General features: G+C 43.3%; 1 non-coding gene across 1 annotated transcript; it reads right to left on the minus strand.

Annotated features, from left to right (window-relative positions):
- Nucleotides 1-14039: 14039 nt before the first annotated feature.
- Nucleotides 14040-14145, minus strand: LOC122486186. Its single transcript, XR_006298043.1, has one exon. It is a non-coding gene; the product is annotated as a U6 spliceosomal RNA (small nuclear RNA).
- Nucleotides 14146-14299: the final 154 nt, after the last annotated feature.

Genomic DNA, 14299 nt, shown 5'->3' on the forward strand with positions numbered 1-14299 from the left:
TACCGCTTTTTATTTTTTCTAAAGATGTTCTTTTTCTTAAGTAATCTCTACACCCACCATGGGGCTTGAACCCACAACCCTGAGATCAAGCATTGCATGCTCCACCAACTGAGCCACCCAGGCACCCCAAGAAATACTACCTTTTATTTATATCTCATCTAGTCTTAAGTGTTATTACATCTGACTTTGGCTCCGATCATGATTTTGCGTTTTGTGAGTTCAAGCCCAGCATCAAGCTCTCTGCTGTCAGCACAGAGGCCATTCCAGATGCTCTGTCCTCTCTCTGCACCCCACCCCCCACTGGTTCTCGTTCTCTCTCTCTCTCTCTCAAAAAAAAAAGAAAAGAAAATTATTGTTCACAGTTTCTATCTATTGCAGGAAGAGAAGTTGTTTTCTCAAGGAGTTAACAATTGGCTTGTGCCAATCAGATTGTTTAAATCACTACTTTTCCCTTTGCAGACAGACCTATTCAAATAGGAAAAAGGATTTAGCAGTGTTCCAGAGGTAGAAATGCATACAGCTTACTCAAATGAAAGTCAGCAATAATAATAATAGCTAAGATATATAGTTATTACAGTATAAACCAGGCATGGTTCTAAGTGCTTTACATAAAGTCAGTCTAGTTGCTCTAAAGCCCAGGTTTTATGGAGGATAGTACCAAAAGATAAGGAATGAAAAAGCCTGCCTTGAATGCTAGATGAAGGAATCTTCCTTTGGGCAACGTAGGAAAAGTGGACGTTTTTGAGCAGAGAATTATATTTGCAAAAAAATACTATGGAAGATGATTTTGTTGCAATATATAAAATGGAACGAGGGGCACCTGGGTGGCTCAGTCGGTTAAGCTGCTCTTGATTTCGGCTCAGGTCACAATCTCACAGCTCGTATGAGTTTGAGCCCCACGTGGGGCTCGGTGCTAATGGTGTGGAGCCTGCTTAGGATTTCCTTCCCTCCCTCTCCCCCTCCCTCTTTGTCTCCCTCCCGCCCCCTCCCACCCCCCGCTCACACGCTCACTCTGTGCTCTCTAAAAAAAAGAAAAAATAGACTTTAAAATGGAACAAATGTGGATAGGGGAGAAAAGCTGGGAGACTACTTGGAAACTGAATTTTAAAAGCAAGGTGAGCAAGACTTGGATTAGTTACGAGAGAAAAGGAATAAAATTGAAAAACTTCACAGGAAGGGCTAACATTTTAGTAACTGGATATAGAAGAAAAACAGGGATAAAGATGGAATTCAAGGATTTGGGGTTTTTTTAGCGTGGGTGACTAAAGGCAATCTAACACTTACTGAACATGTTAACTATTTTGCTGTCTTTGCCAGAGAGTGTTTTCTTGAGCTGTCAGCTGGTAATAGCAACTTCGATTTGATAACAGCGCATGCCTGCCTTAAATGAATAAAACCACAGGTACTCACAGTTTTCTATCATCCATCACTTTATTATTTTAGAATGAGGAAATACTAAGGTGGGCTTGAGTAGAAGGTCCTGTTCTATGTTGGCTTAAGAGGCTAGGCTGATGATTTAGTAGAGCACTGTCCATTTAAAAATACGGTGTAGTGGGGCGCCTGGGTGGCTCAGTCGGTTGAGTGCCTGACTTCAGCTCAGGTCATGATCTCACATTTTGTGGGTTCCAGCCCCACCTTGGGCTCTGTGCTGACAGCTCAGAGCCTGGAGCCTGTTTCAGATTCTGTGTCTCCCTCTCTCTCTGCCCCTCCCCTGCTCGCAGCCTGTCTCTCTCTGTTCTCAAAAATGAATAAATGTTTAAAAAAAATTTTTTAATACGATATAGCGGTGGTTGGGTGGCTCAGTCGGTTAAGCATCCGACTCTGTTTCGGCTCAGGTCACGATCTCACGGTTTTGTGAGTTCACGCCCCACATCGGGATATTCTTTCTCTCGCTCTCTCTCTCTCTCCCTCCCCCCCTCCCACTTGCATTGTCTCTGTCTCTCTCGAAATTAAATAAATAGAACTTTTAAAAAATAAAAAGATGTAAGCCACATATATATTTTACATTACTTAGGAGCCACATGAAAGTAAAAAATGTGAAATTAGTATCAATGTGTTTTGTTTTATACACTATACCCAAAACATTCACTTTTCAATATATAGTCAATATTTAAATACCATGAATGAAATAGTTTACAATTGGGGTTCTACATTTCTGAAACCTGGCACATCTCAGTTTGGACTGGCTCCATTTCAAGTGTGAGCCATATGTGATGGATGGCTACAATAAAGGACAGTACATACTTAAAGGTGTGCAGGTAGAAAAATAAAACATGCACAGGAGGTAGCAAGCAGACCAGTATAGAGCAGAATGTTCATTTCAGACAACAGTGGAAGCTATGATTGGAAAGCTAGATTATGAACTGTTGTGGAAGGTCTTTAATGCCATGCTCTAAGGAGTTGGAACTTTCTCTAAGTTAACAATTGAGTATCTTTGAGGTTGTTGAGGCCTTAACTGTAACACAGTTAAAGAGTGCTAGGTATAGGGGCGCCTGGGTAGCTCAATCAGTTAAGCGTCTGACATTGGCTCAGGTCATGATCTCACAGCTTGTGGGTTCCAGCCCCGAGTCAGGCTCTGCGCTGACAGCTCAGAACCTGGAGCCTGCTTCAGATTCTGTCTTCCTCTCTCTCTGCCCCTCCCCTGCTTGTGCTCACTCGCGTGCTCTCTCTTTCTCTCTCTCTCTCTGAAACCTAATAAAATATTTTTTTAATTAAAAAAAAAAAGTGCTAGGTATGTGTTACTACACATGTAAATAGCATTGGGTGTTCAAGAGGGACGGAAGCTCTCAAAATCTCCCAATGCTCTGCATCCCAGAGAATGAGTGGTGGGGCCCTGAACAAAATCCAGGGAATCCTTGTTGGGTCCGAGATCAATGTAAATAGCTATAGGGGTTAGTGGATCCTTTCAGATCCTCCACACGTTGGAGAGCTCCTTTATGCCTCTCTGAACTGGGTCAAAGAGGTTCTGGCATTAGACTGTAAATCCACTGAAGTTCCCAAATCTTAAGACTTAGTCCCACAGATTTCTTCCAGTCACTGTTCTCTTTTTTAGAGAACCTCCTAATTTAGCCAACAGTATATCAGAGTTACTGTAAATGCTACAGAGGTAATCCTCTTCACCAATTCACTTGCCAATTTACTGTAGTTCCCCTGGGTTGAGGGGGAAAAAAGCTGATTTAATTAGCTTTCAAGTGTAAATTTGCCCAGTGCCTTACAACTTTCCAAATGCTTTCACATTTGTATTTCACATAATGATGAAAGTAATGACTACACACAAGGAAACAAGAGGCTGTGGAATGAGAATTCCAGAAAAAAAATAATTTAGGCCTAAAACCTTTAGTAGTAACTCACTAGATTCCTATGGAACAATAGAAAGAACAGAGAAATTGGCAAGAGAACAGAAGACTGAGGTTCAAGTTCCCACTCTACATTTTAATGGTTAGTAATCTTGGGCAAGTCACATCTCTAAACCTTAGTACACCCTACATCAAATGATGATATATCATTTACAGGTCAAATGACGATACATCATTTACAGGTCAAATGACGCACGCATATGACAGGGATTTATAAATTGAAGTGCAATAAGTGTCTGGTCCCCCACCTACATGAAGTTGTATTTCATGAAGTTTTGATTTCATAAGAGTGGGAAAGCAAAACACATTCTGTAGAAACTGCTTCAAATTGTGAACTGTGGGCCACCTGGGTGGCTCAGCTGAGCATCCGACTCTTGATTTCAGCTCAGATCACAATCCCAGGGTCGTGGGATTGAGCCCTGCATCAGGCTTTGTGCTGAATGTGGAGCCTGTTTAAAATTCTCCCTCTCTCTTCCTGTGCCCTGCTCACACACACTCTCTCTCTCTGTAAAGAAAAGAAAAGAAAAAAAAAATTTGTTTTGAATTGTGATTTGAATCTTCTCCTGGGCTAGTGATAGGGAGTATGATACTGTCGTGATACTGGGCATGAGCAGTGAGCCACAGCTACCAGTGAGCCACATGATCGTGGGTGTAAACAACCAATACTCTGACAGCCATTCTGTACTCCTACAAGTATTCTGTCCTTCACTTTGAAGTATTCAATAAATTATATGGGATGTTCAACACTTTAGTATAAAATAGGCTTTGTGTTAGATTTTGCTCAACTGTGAGCCCATGTAAGTGTTCAGATCACATTTAAGGTAGGCTAGGCTAAACTATGATGTTCGGTAGGTTGGCTGTGTTAAATCCATTTTCAACTTACAGTATTTTCTTTTTCTTTTTTTTTTTTTAATGTTTATTTTTGAGAGAGAGAGAGGCCGAGCATGAGAGGGGGAGAGGCAAAGAGGGAGGGAGACAGAATCAGAAGTAGGCTCCAGGCTCCAAGCTGTCAGCACAGAGCCCAAAGTGAGGCTCAAACTCACAAACCATGAGATCATGACCTGAGCCAAAGTCGGACACTTAACCGACTAAGCCACCCAGGCACCCCTCCACTTACAGTTATTTTCAACTTATGATGTCTTTATTGGGATTTACCATGGAGTTACGTCCTAATAAACCCATCCTAAGTTAAGGAAGATGGACTGGTCTTACCCTGTCCCATGCTAACTTCATTTTAGGCTAATAATTTAGTGCCCCTTAATTTCTTCTCTGCAACTGAGGTAATTAGAGTAATGATTTACTTGAGATTTCTTTTTAACTCCAGATGTTTAATTTTGCCATGAGACAAGTGGCATCTCACCTTTTAAACATTTTTAAAGTCATTCAATTGATCATCTGGAGACAGATGGCTAAAGTACTGTTGCTTTTACTTACAAGATTTGCCCAGCATAGTCCTGTTTGTCTTGGCATAATATGAATAGTGCCCCCCACCTACCCTTCACCCTCAATGCTGGCCTTTTCTGGAGGTATATATACTCACCTAAAATTTTTATAAGAAGAAAAACCACTTTCTAATGAACATGGAATAGATGATCTCAATGGAGATAGCATGTTTCATTAACAGGAAATTGGCATGGGGCGCCTGGGTGGCTCAGCAGTTAAACGTCCGACTTCGGCTCAGGTCATGATCTCACGGTCCGTGGGTTCGAGTCTGGCATGGGGCTCTGTGCTGACAGCTCAGACCCTGGAGCCTGCTTTGGATTCTGTGTCTCCCCTCTCTGCCCCTCCCCCACTCCCACTCTGTCTTTCTCTGTCTCTCAAAAATAAATAAACATTTAAAAAAAATTGAATTTAGGTCGAGTCACTGTCACTTAAAACCCTTCATTGCATGCTTCCATTACACTTGGGGGAAAACAGTCCGGGTCCTTATTAAGCTCAAATGGTGCTCAGCTTTGCTGATTTGAATGTCTACTGCCTATGAACTAATGACGGGCCACAAGCCCCACTAAAGGGCGGTGGAAAGGGCAGGAGAGCATAACTGCTCTATGTCGAAATCAACTGTCCTCCAATAGTGGGCTGGCATGGCCATGTGTTTTTAATTATCTGGAGAAATTACAAGTCAAGGTTGTTTTTGTTTTTAGTGAAATCTCAAAAACATCTTGTAGGCTAAAGGTAATCCATAGGATCTCACTCTGTGACCTGTCTTTTAACTTCATTTGCTACACTCTCCCCCCTTTATTCTCCATGTCCCCATTCTTGGTGGCTAACTTTCTGTTCCTCAGACATGCCATTTTAGGACCTCCTCCTCACAGGACCCTCTGCTTAGAACCTGACTTCAAATAGCATGGCAATCTTATTCTGTTCTCAGCCCTGATGTTTCTTTCTCAGATGATATAAACAGCCATCTCTCCACCTCTTGTTACATCATTCTATGGGTTCATTAAATTTACCATTATCTTGAATTAGCTTGTTTATTTGCACATGAATTAGGTCTCTCCCCAACCAGAATGTAAACTCCACAAGGGCAGGGGACTCATCTGTGTTGCCCACAACTTAATGCCAAGCAATCATAGAGTTCAATAAATATCCACTGAATGAATAACACCCACATAGCAGGAAGTTGCTCGGAAACGTGGTGAGAAGACCAAGCTAACTCATGGAAGCCAGAACCAGAACAAAAGTCAATTCAGAGGCCTAAAGGGCTGAGAAATCTTTTCCTACCTTGTGTATCCCTTGTCTTGCACAAGAAGTCATTACCTACTCTGAGAGCAGCCGTACAAGAAGTATCCACAAGAGCCTCTGGAGTGCGATGGGCCACCCCCGCATTTAGCAGCTAATGAGAATTCCTCATGGCACCAAACAAGCAAAGAGGGATGTCCAGAGATGTCCGTATGTCAGCGGGAGCTAGTGGGCAGCCCTCTTTGCCTAGAGGCCCCTTAAGTGGAGGAAAGGAGGAGTAAAGTGATTCTGTAGCAGAGTGCGATCAAAAAGTCAGCAAGGACACATTGCTTCCCAGCTGCTCTCAGCCCTCGGTGCTCTTGTTTGCCACCGCCATTTCATTTGGCTCCCTCCTCCTGTCACTTGGCAGTCAAAGCTATTTCAGGGTGAGTCTGCACTCAGCCATCCTTCATTAAAATCACCCCCAGTCTCTCAGAGGAGAAAAGGAGTTCCATCTGGCTAGACCTCCCTTTTGCTAACGGCATTTGGCCAGCTTCACATGCACTTGGGAGCCAGCCGTCACCTTTAGGGGAGCACAGAGGACCACACTGGTGGGGTGGTTGATGGTGGGGGTTATTGCTGTTTTCGTTGTGTGCGTGTGTGCCGAATGTGGTTATAAGAGAGTGTCGACCAAGCCAGGTTGTCAGGTTATTATTAATAATAGCTACCGTTTACTGGATTCCTACCATGTGTCTGGCTCTGTGCTAGGGTTTGACATACACTATCTCTAATCCTCCCAACATCCCTGTAAGTATGTAATATCTTCATTTTACAAATGAGATTGATGCTCAGAAGTGAAGGAACTTGCTCAGGGCAACAATCCCAAAGTCCTCACTATTACCCTGCATCATTATTATTTAACATCACCTTACATTTACATGGTGAGCGTATCTTTTATTCACTGCCTTCACATCAGTTTTCTTCAAGTCTCAATGCCCCCCGGAGGTAAAACAACTGCTATCGCCTCCATTTTAGACATCTAATGACTTGTCCAAGGTCACTCAGCAATTGCTAAAGTAAGACTAGATGTAACTTGATTCCCTCTACTATTTAATAGAGAAATGCGGAAAAGGGGAGAAGATCCCCCAAAATAGCAAGAATTAAGACTAGGGAAGTTTGCTATCAACATTAAGAGAACTCAGCACTGTTCAGAGACCTTGGCTGGGTTGGAAGCTATATTTTTTGAAGTTGTTAACAGACTGTCCACACTGCCCCACCCTCCTCCATTTCACCAGCAATAAATTTTACCCTTTTTTTTTTTAATCTTTTATTTACTTTTGACAGAAAGAGAGCACAAGCAGGAAAGAGGCAGAAAAAGGGGAACAGAGAATTTAAAAGCAGGCTCCCCGCTGACAGCTGTGAGCCCAATGCAGGGCTCGAACTCACGAACCTTGAGATCATGACCTCAGCCAGAAGATGAATGCTCAACCAACTGAACCACCCAGGCGCCCCAGTAAATTTTACTCTTTAGTGGTCTCTGATGGGAGCAAGAATAATGACTTCAGTTCCCAGACATTTCAACTAGGAAATAACAGAGCATGCCCTGTGGTCCACCACTTTTTAACTATGCGACCTTGGGTAAGTGATCTCACCCTTCGTTTCCACAACTACAGGGAAAGTAACAGTTCCTACCTCCTAGAATTACTGAGAGGATTAAGTGAATTTCAAGGCATGTACATGCTTTTACATATAGATTTTTAATTTTTTTATTATTTTTTTATTTTAAAATGTAAAAGCATTTTACATAATGCTTTTGAATAAATGAGTGAAGACATGACCCTTAGATTCAAGAAAACTACAATCAGCGCAGCAGATTCTGCGCTGACAGCGGGGAGCCTGCCTGGGATTCTCTCTCTCCCTCTCTCTCTGCCTCTCCTCCGTGCTCTCTCTCTCTCAAAATAAATTAAAAAAAATTTTTTTAAGAAAAAAGAAATTGAGCAGGATCCAATTATTTTATTAAACTACTGGTATAGGCAGTAGAAAGAGAGCTAATCAAAAGTGTTCAGTCTGACTCTTCCCACTGACTAGTTATGTGTTATTTATCTAGTCAGTTTGCTCTCCAAGCCTCAGTTTTACCATCTCTGGGTATTATGCTATCTGGGTACTCCCTAAGACCCCTCCCACATCGGTCTATCACTGTGATATTGTGATTCAAAATAAGAGATATATATTTTGGGGCACCTGGGTGGCTCAGTTGGTTAAGCATCCGACTTCAGCTCAGGTCATGATCTCTCGGTCTGTGAGTTTGAGCCCCACGTCCGGCTCTGTGCTGACAGCTCAGAGTCTGGAGCCTGCTTCGGATCCTATGTCTCCCTCTCTCTCTGCCCCACCTCTGCTCGTGCTCTCTCTTCGTCTTTCGAAATTGAATAAATGCTAAAAAAAATTAAAAAAAGAGACATATATTTTGGCCTTTGTCCCCATTTCTGGCATAGATCTCCTAAAACCCTTGGAATTTCCTAAGTGATTAGGGTGGTAAGAGTGACAAAGGGGTCATTTGTTACTCAAAACAAGCCCCTTTCAACCACCTCAGGGTTCATGATAATCAGGTGACTTCTGGGCAGCCCCTAAGGTTATGTGCTGCTTGCCAGGGGAAGCAAGCTTGCGATTAGAAAGTTAAACTTTCAGCACCCCTCCCCCATCTCTGGGAAGGGAGAGGGGGCTAGAGATTCAGTTGGATCACCGACTGCCAATGATTTAATCAATTGTGTCTCTGTGAGGAAACCTCTGTCGAACCCCGAAAGGATGGAGTTTGAGAGTTTCCAGGTCGGTGAATATGTGGACATACCGGGAGGGTGGCGTGGCCAGAGAGGGCTCTGTACTCCTTCTCGCACACCTTGCCCTACGCATCTCTTTCACCTGGCTGGTCCTGAGTTACATCCTTTTATTTCTCTCTTTATTTTAACGTTTATTTATTTTTAGGAGCGAGGGAGAAAGTGAAAGTGGGGGAGGGGCAGAGAGAGAGGGAGAGAGAGAATCACAAGCGGACCGCACACTGCCAGCAAGAAACCCGATATGGGGCTCGAACCCACAAACCATGAGATCACGACCTGAGCTGAGGTCAGAAGTGACTGAGTCACCCAGGTGCCCCGGATTACATCCTTTTATAATAAACGGATAATCCAGGAAGTAAACTTTTCCTGAGTTGCTCTACCACATTTATCAAACCCACAGAGGGGGGTCTGGGAAGCTCTGACTTGCAGGTGGTCAGTCGGAAGCCCAGGTGACAACTTGGCCTTGGGACTGGCATCTGAAGTGGGGGCAGGGAGCAGTCTCGTGGGACTGAGCCCTTACCCGAAACCCTTTCATTGCTGGATGTAGAAAACCCATGTCTGGTGTCACAAGTGAAGTAGTCTTCAGAGTATCGTCTGTAATGCAAGTGGAAGCAATTGGGGTTTTTTTCTTTACTATCACCAACACCAAGACCGAAGCCGAAGGCGGGAGAGGGAGAGCACAGCAGGCTGCACGTCAGAAGGTTCAGTAAGAGGGCATGGGTGGAAGCTCCCAGAAGAGAGAAGAGGGGTAGGCCCTCTCCTGATGTAAAGGGAATGGCATGAGACACGAGAGAGGAAGGAAGCGTTCGACCTGATCTTCAAGCTGTACCATCATACCCAAACTGGAAAATCAATGGGCACCAAGGCCACCTCTCAGCCAGCCTAGAGTCCACTGGAGGAGACAGAACTTAGGTTTGTTTCCCAGATAGGCTCATCTCTTTATAAATTTCCCTTTTGAAAATTATTAACTTGCCTCCTAAAAATCGTGACTAGAAAACCCACCCCTGAAGTTTAGGGAAGACGTAGCAACTTTGAGGCCCCTCACTCCGTATCTGTGACCTCAACTGTCGGGATCGAACGTCCTAAACCCTGCCCCTGTCTCTGTGTCATGATCAGCTATTCCCGGAGGCACACGAGACACTTGACTCCACTCATCTCTGTCCTACCTCAACCTGGCAGCTACAACACAAAGCTATCCCAAGGAGAGGCCAAGAAACCCCACTGGTTAAGAACCAACCGCCACAGCCTTTATTGAAAATAAAAAGCCATGAGCTGATGTGAGTTATTACATCTTCCCACAGCTGTTCCCTTTTAAATATTTATCCTGGCAAACACCATCACCGTTTTTTACAACTTATTTTAATTGTGTGACTATTAAGCAAACCAAACCGTAAAATTGGCTCTCAGTGCTTGAGATTTATGTGATTCATAGACCAGAGCTTATTAAAAAAGGGAATCTACTGAGTGTAAACTAGCTTCATGAGTGCCCCACACTGTCTCTCGGAAGGTGCGAAGCCTTTTCCCTACTCCTGCCTGTGACTGCCAAGCTTCCATAGTGAGTAGCATAAAAAATGAACAGAATCAATGATTTTTTTTTTTCTCCTTAACAATCCTAATGAGCTTAAACCGGAAGTCAGGGATGTTACAGTTGTTTTAATTTTTTTTTTAATTTTTTTTTTCAATGTTTATTTATTTTTGGGACAGAGAGAGACAGAGCATGAACGGGGGAGGGGCAGAGAGAGAGGGAGACACAGAATCAGAAACAGGCTCCAGGCTCCGAGCCATCAGCCCAGAGCCTGACGTGGGGCTCGAACTCCGGGACCGCGAGATCGTGACCTGGCTGAAGTTGGACGCTTAACCGACTGCGCCACCCAGGAGCCCCCTTTTTTTTTTTTTTTTTTTTTTTTTTTTTTTTTTTTTTGAGAGACAGAGCACAAGCAGGGGAGGTGCAGAGAGAAAGGGAGACACAGAACCTGAAGTCGGCTCCTGGTTCCGAGCTGTCAGCATAGAGCCGATGCAGGGCTCGAACCCACAAACTGTGAGATCATGACCTGAGCCGAAGTCGGATGTTTAACCAACTGATCCACCAAGGCACCCCATGTTACAGTCTTAAAAGGGGGTGGCAGAAGCTCTGGGAGACAGCAACAGAATCGGTGCCCTGGAGGGTTTGGCAGCAACATCCAAGGGGAGGATTTAATCATGTGGACTTTGAATAACTAGGAACAGGTAGGAGGTACCCTGGTTATTTGTCACCAAGGTCATTTTTGGTTTGGATCATGGAATTGCTTTAGGACTTCAATAAAAGCACTCCCTTGAAAAATGCACTTACAGGGGCGCCTGGGTGGCTCAGACTCTGACTCTTGGTTTCTGCTCTAGGTCATGATCTCATGGTTTGTGAGTTCGAGCCCCTCATTAGGCTACGTGTTCACAGCGCAGAGAGTGCTTGGGATTCTGTCTCCCTCTCTCTCTGCCCCTCTCCAGCTTGCTATCTTTCTCTCAATAATAAATAAAAAGAAAAGTGCACTTACAAAAATTTACATGAATACTTGGTTACTCTTTCACTGTTAACTACCCCAGCTGCCTTCATCTTCCCCTGTATTTTTATGGTAGCCAACTAACTCATCTCTCAGTTTCTCCACACAGCAGCCAGAATGATAGCAATCCTGGTAAACCTAAGTCAGATCATGTTACTTCTCTGCTTAATACAATCCACTGGCTTCCCATTTTACCTGCAATAAAAGGCACCAGATCTATAGGATCTGTCTCCGGATACCCTCCTGACCTTGTCTCCAGCTCCTCAACCTTAACTCCTGCTGCTGTTTGCACGCCCATCTCCTTGCTGATCTCATAACCTGACTGACACATTCTGGCCTCTGGGCCTTAATTGCTATTCCCTGTACCCTAGACTACCACGTGGCTCTCATTCAACCCTTCCTGTCTTTACTCGGTTGTCGCTTTGGGGGTGAGGCCTTCCTGACCACTGTGGGGTTTTTTTTTTTTTTAGTTTATTTATTTATTTTGAGAGAAAGGACAAGCTGGGGAGGGGCAGAGAGAGGGAGAGAATCCCCAAGCAGTCTCTGCACTGTCAGTGCAGAGCCCGATGCAGGGCTCAAACTCACAGATTGTGAGATCATGACCTGAGTCATCAAGAGTCAGAAGCTTAACTGAGCCACTCAGGTGCTGCTTGACCACTGTGTTTAAAACTGCACCCCCATCCCCACCTTGCCTGGCACCTCCTATCCCCCTCCTCTGCTTTCTTTTCCTCCAGAGCACTCAATGTCACCTTACATACTATGCATTTTATTTATTATTTATTTTCTACCTCCCCCTTTTTGTTTCACTGCTGTATTCCACTTCCTGGAATAGTCCCGAACACAGAATAGGCATTTGATACCTGCCTGATTGATTCCGCTTCGCAGTGGGATGGATGCATCCAGGCTGGGGAGTGGAGGAGAATGTACATTTAGTGAAATACCTCTAAGTGCAGTTTGCAAGTTAATATAAATCCTATCACTTAACTGTCACACACAATCCTAGAAGGTATTTTTAGCCCCATTTCACCATGAAAACTGAAGCCCAGAGAAGTTAAGAAAATAGTTACACAGCCTAGTTCAAACCTAAATTTGTTATTCCAAAGCCCTGCTATTTCCACTACACGTTACTTCACCCTCCTTGGTAACAGTTCCCACTTCTCTAATGAAATGCAACTGCCAGCTTTCACACCTAGTTCTGTTTTATACTGGGGGACAGGGGAATGGAGGGTGAATCAAAGAGATTAGGGGTTCCTTGGAGCTGTATTCAAGCAAAACAAGCATTAAGAGCCTGAGTCTTTTTGCACATTTACATCAAACATTGCCAAAGATACAATGTAATAAAACATTCTTCTGAGGGAGCTGATCAATGTCAGAGTTTCAAGTCCTTGCATTCACTCATGGGTTTCATTAATGTATTTATAAATATTTGCTGAGTGCCTACTATGTGCCCAGTATAATTCTCCACAGTGACGATAAAAAGACACATAAGGCACAGATGTCACCCTCCACAAACACTGAAGTCCAGGGCAGTGCTGTCCAACAGAAGTATCAAGTGAGTGGAGTATGCAGTTTTACATTTTCTAGTCACATTTTCAAAAGAGTGAAACAGTTGAGATTAATTTTAATATATTTTTATTTAACTAACCCAACTTATCCAAAAGATTAGTTTAACATGGAATCAAATAGATAATTGATGAGATATCTTACAGTCCTTTCTTGTTTGGCAACACATCTTTGAAATCAGTGTGTATTTTATGCTTACAGCACATCTCGATTTGGACCGGCCATGCTTCAAGAGCCTGATAGCCACATGTGGCTAGCAATGACAGCAGCCAACAGCACAGGGCCTGGGAAAAAGGTATAGTCAAGGGGATTCTCAAAACAATGTAGTAAATGCAGTGATAGAAATCAGGATTCCTCAACTGCCCGTTAAAATTTGAGCCTGCAGTGACCTTCCAAACCCCAAAACCATGCTCATTCTGCAGCACACTAAAGACTGCCCCACTCCAAACAGTGGGATTGTGGTTGTCCTCAACCAATCAAATATGTCCAAACAAAACTCATCCTTTTACCCCAAATACCTACTTCTCCCTGTTCATTTTGTATCTCAGTTGATGGCACCATTATCTCCTGCTCACTCAAGTCATTCTCATTTCATCTTTAGGTAAATGAGCATTGTATCCAAGTATTTATTTATCCAATCCAAGTATTTATTTTAGGGGCGTCTGGCTGGCTCAGCCAGTAGAGCATGCAACTCTGGATCTCAGGGTTGTGAGCTCCAGCCCCACGTCAGGTGTAGAGATTATGTAAAAGTAAAATCTTCAAAAAAAAATTTTTTTAATAAAAAGTAAAATCCGAATATTTATTTTTCAAAAAATGCCTGTTCCTCTCCATCCCAACTAACTGAGCATGTTCAGGCCACTTTCTCACATGGGTCACTACCAGAAATGTTTTGTTTTTTTTCCCAGCTTTATTGAGATGTAATTCACATACATTACTACAGAAGTTTAAGGTGTACACAGCATAATGGTTTGACCTATATATTATGAAATGAATGCGAAACTTATAAAACTTACCCAGTAAGTTTGGGTAGCATCCACCATCATATACATAAAAGAAAAAGAAAAAAGGGGAAAAAAAAGAAAAAATTGTCTTTTTTTAATAATATGGAACTCTTTATGAATTTGTGTGTCATCCTTGTGCAGGGGCCATGCTAATCTTCTCTGTATGTTCCCATTTTAGTCTACGTGCTGCCTCAGCAAGCACCAAGAACCTTTCAATTCTTCCCTTGCCTCAGTCTCTCCCTGACCCAGCCTCAAAAGTAGTTACTATTCCCTAAGGCCCTTTATGGTTGCCCATCCCCTACACAGTAAAAGTCAAGCTCTTTTGCACATAGCACAGAATTCCCTCCAGAATCTGA

The sequence above is a fragment of the Prionailurus bengalensis genome, chromosome E1, assembly GCF_016509475.1.
Source record: "Prionailurus bengalensis isolate Pbe53 chromosome E1, Fcat_Pben_1.1_paternal_pri, whole genome shotgun sequence".
NCBI classification, from domain to species: Eukaryota; Metazoa; Chordata; class Mammalia; order Carnivora; family Felidae; genus Prionailurus; species Prionailurus bengalensis.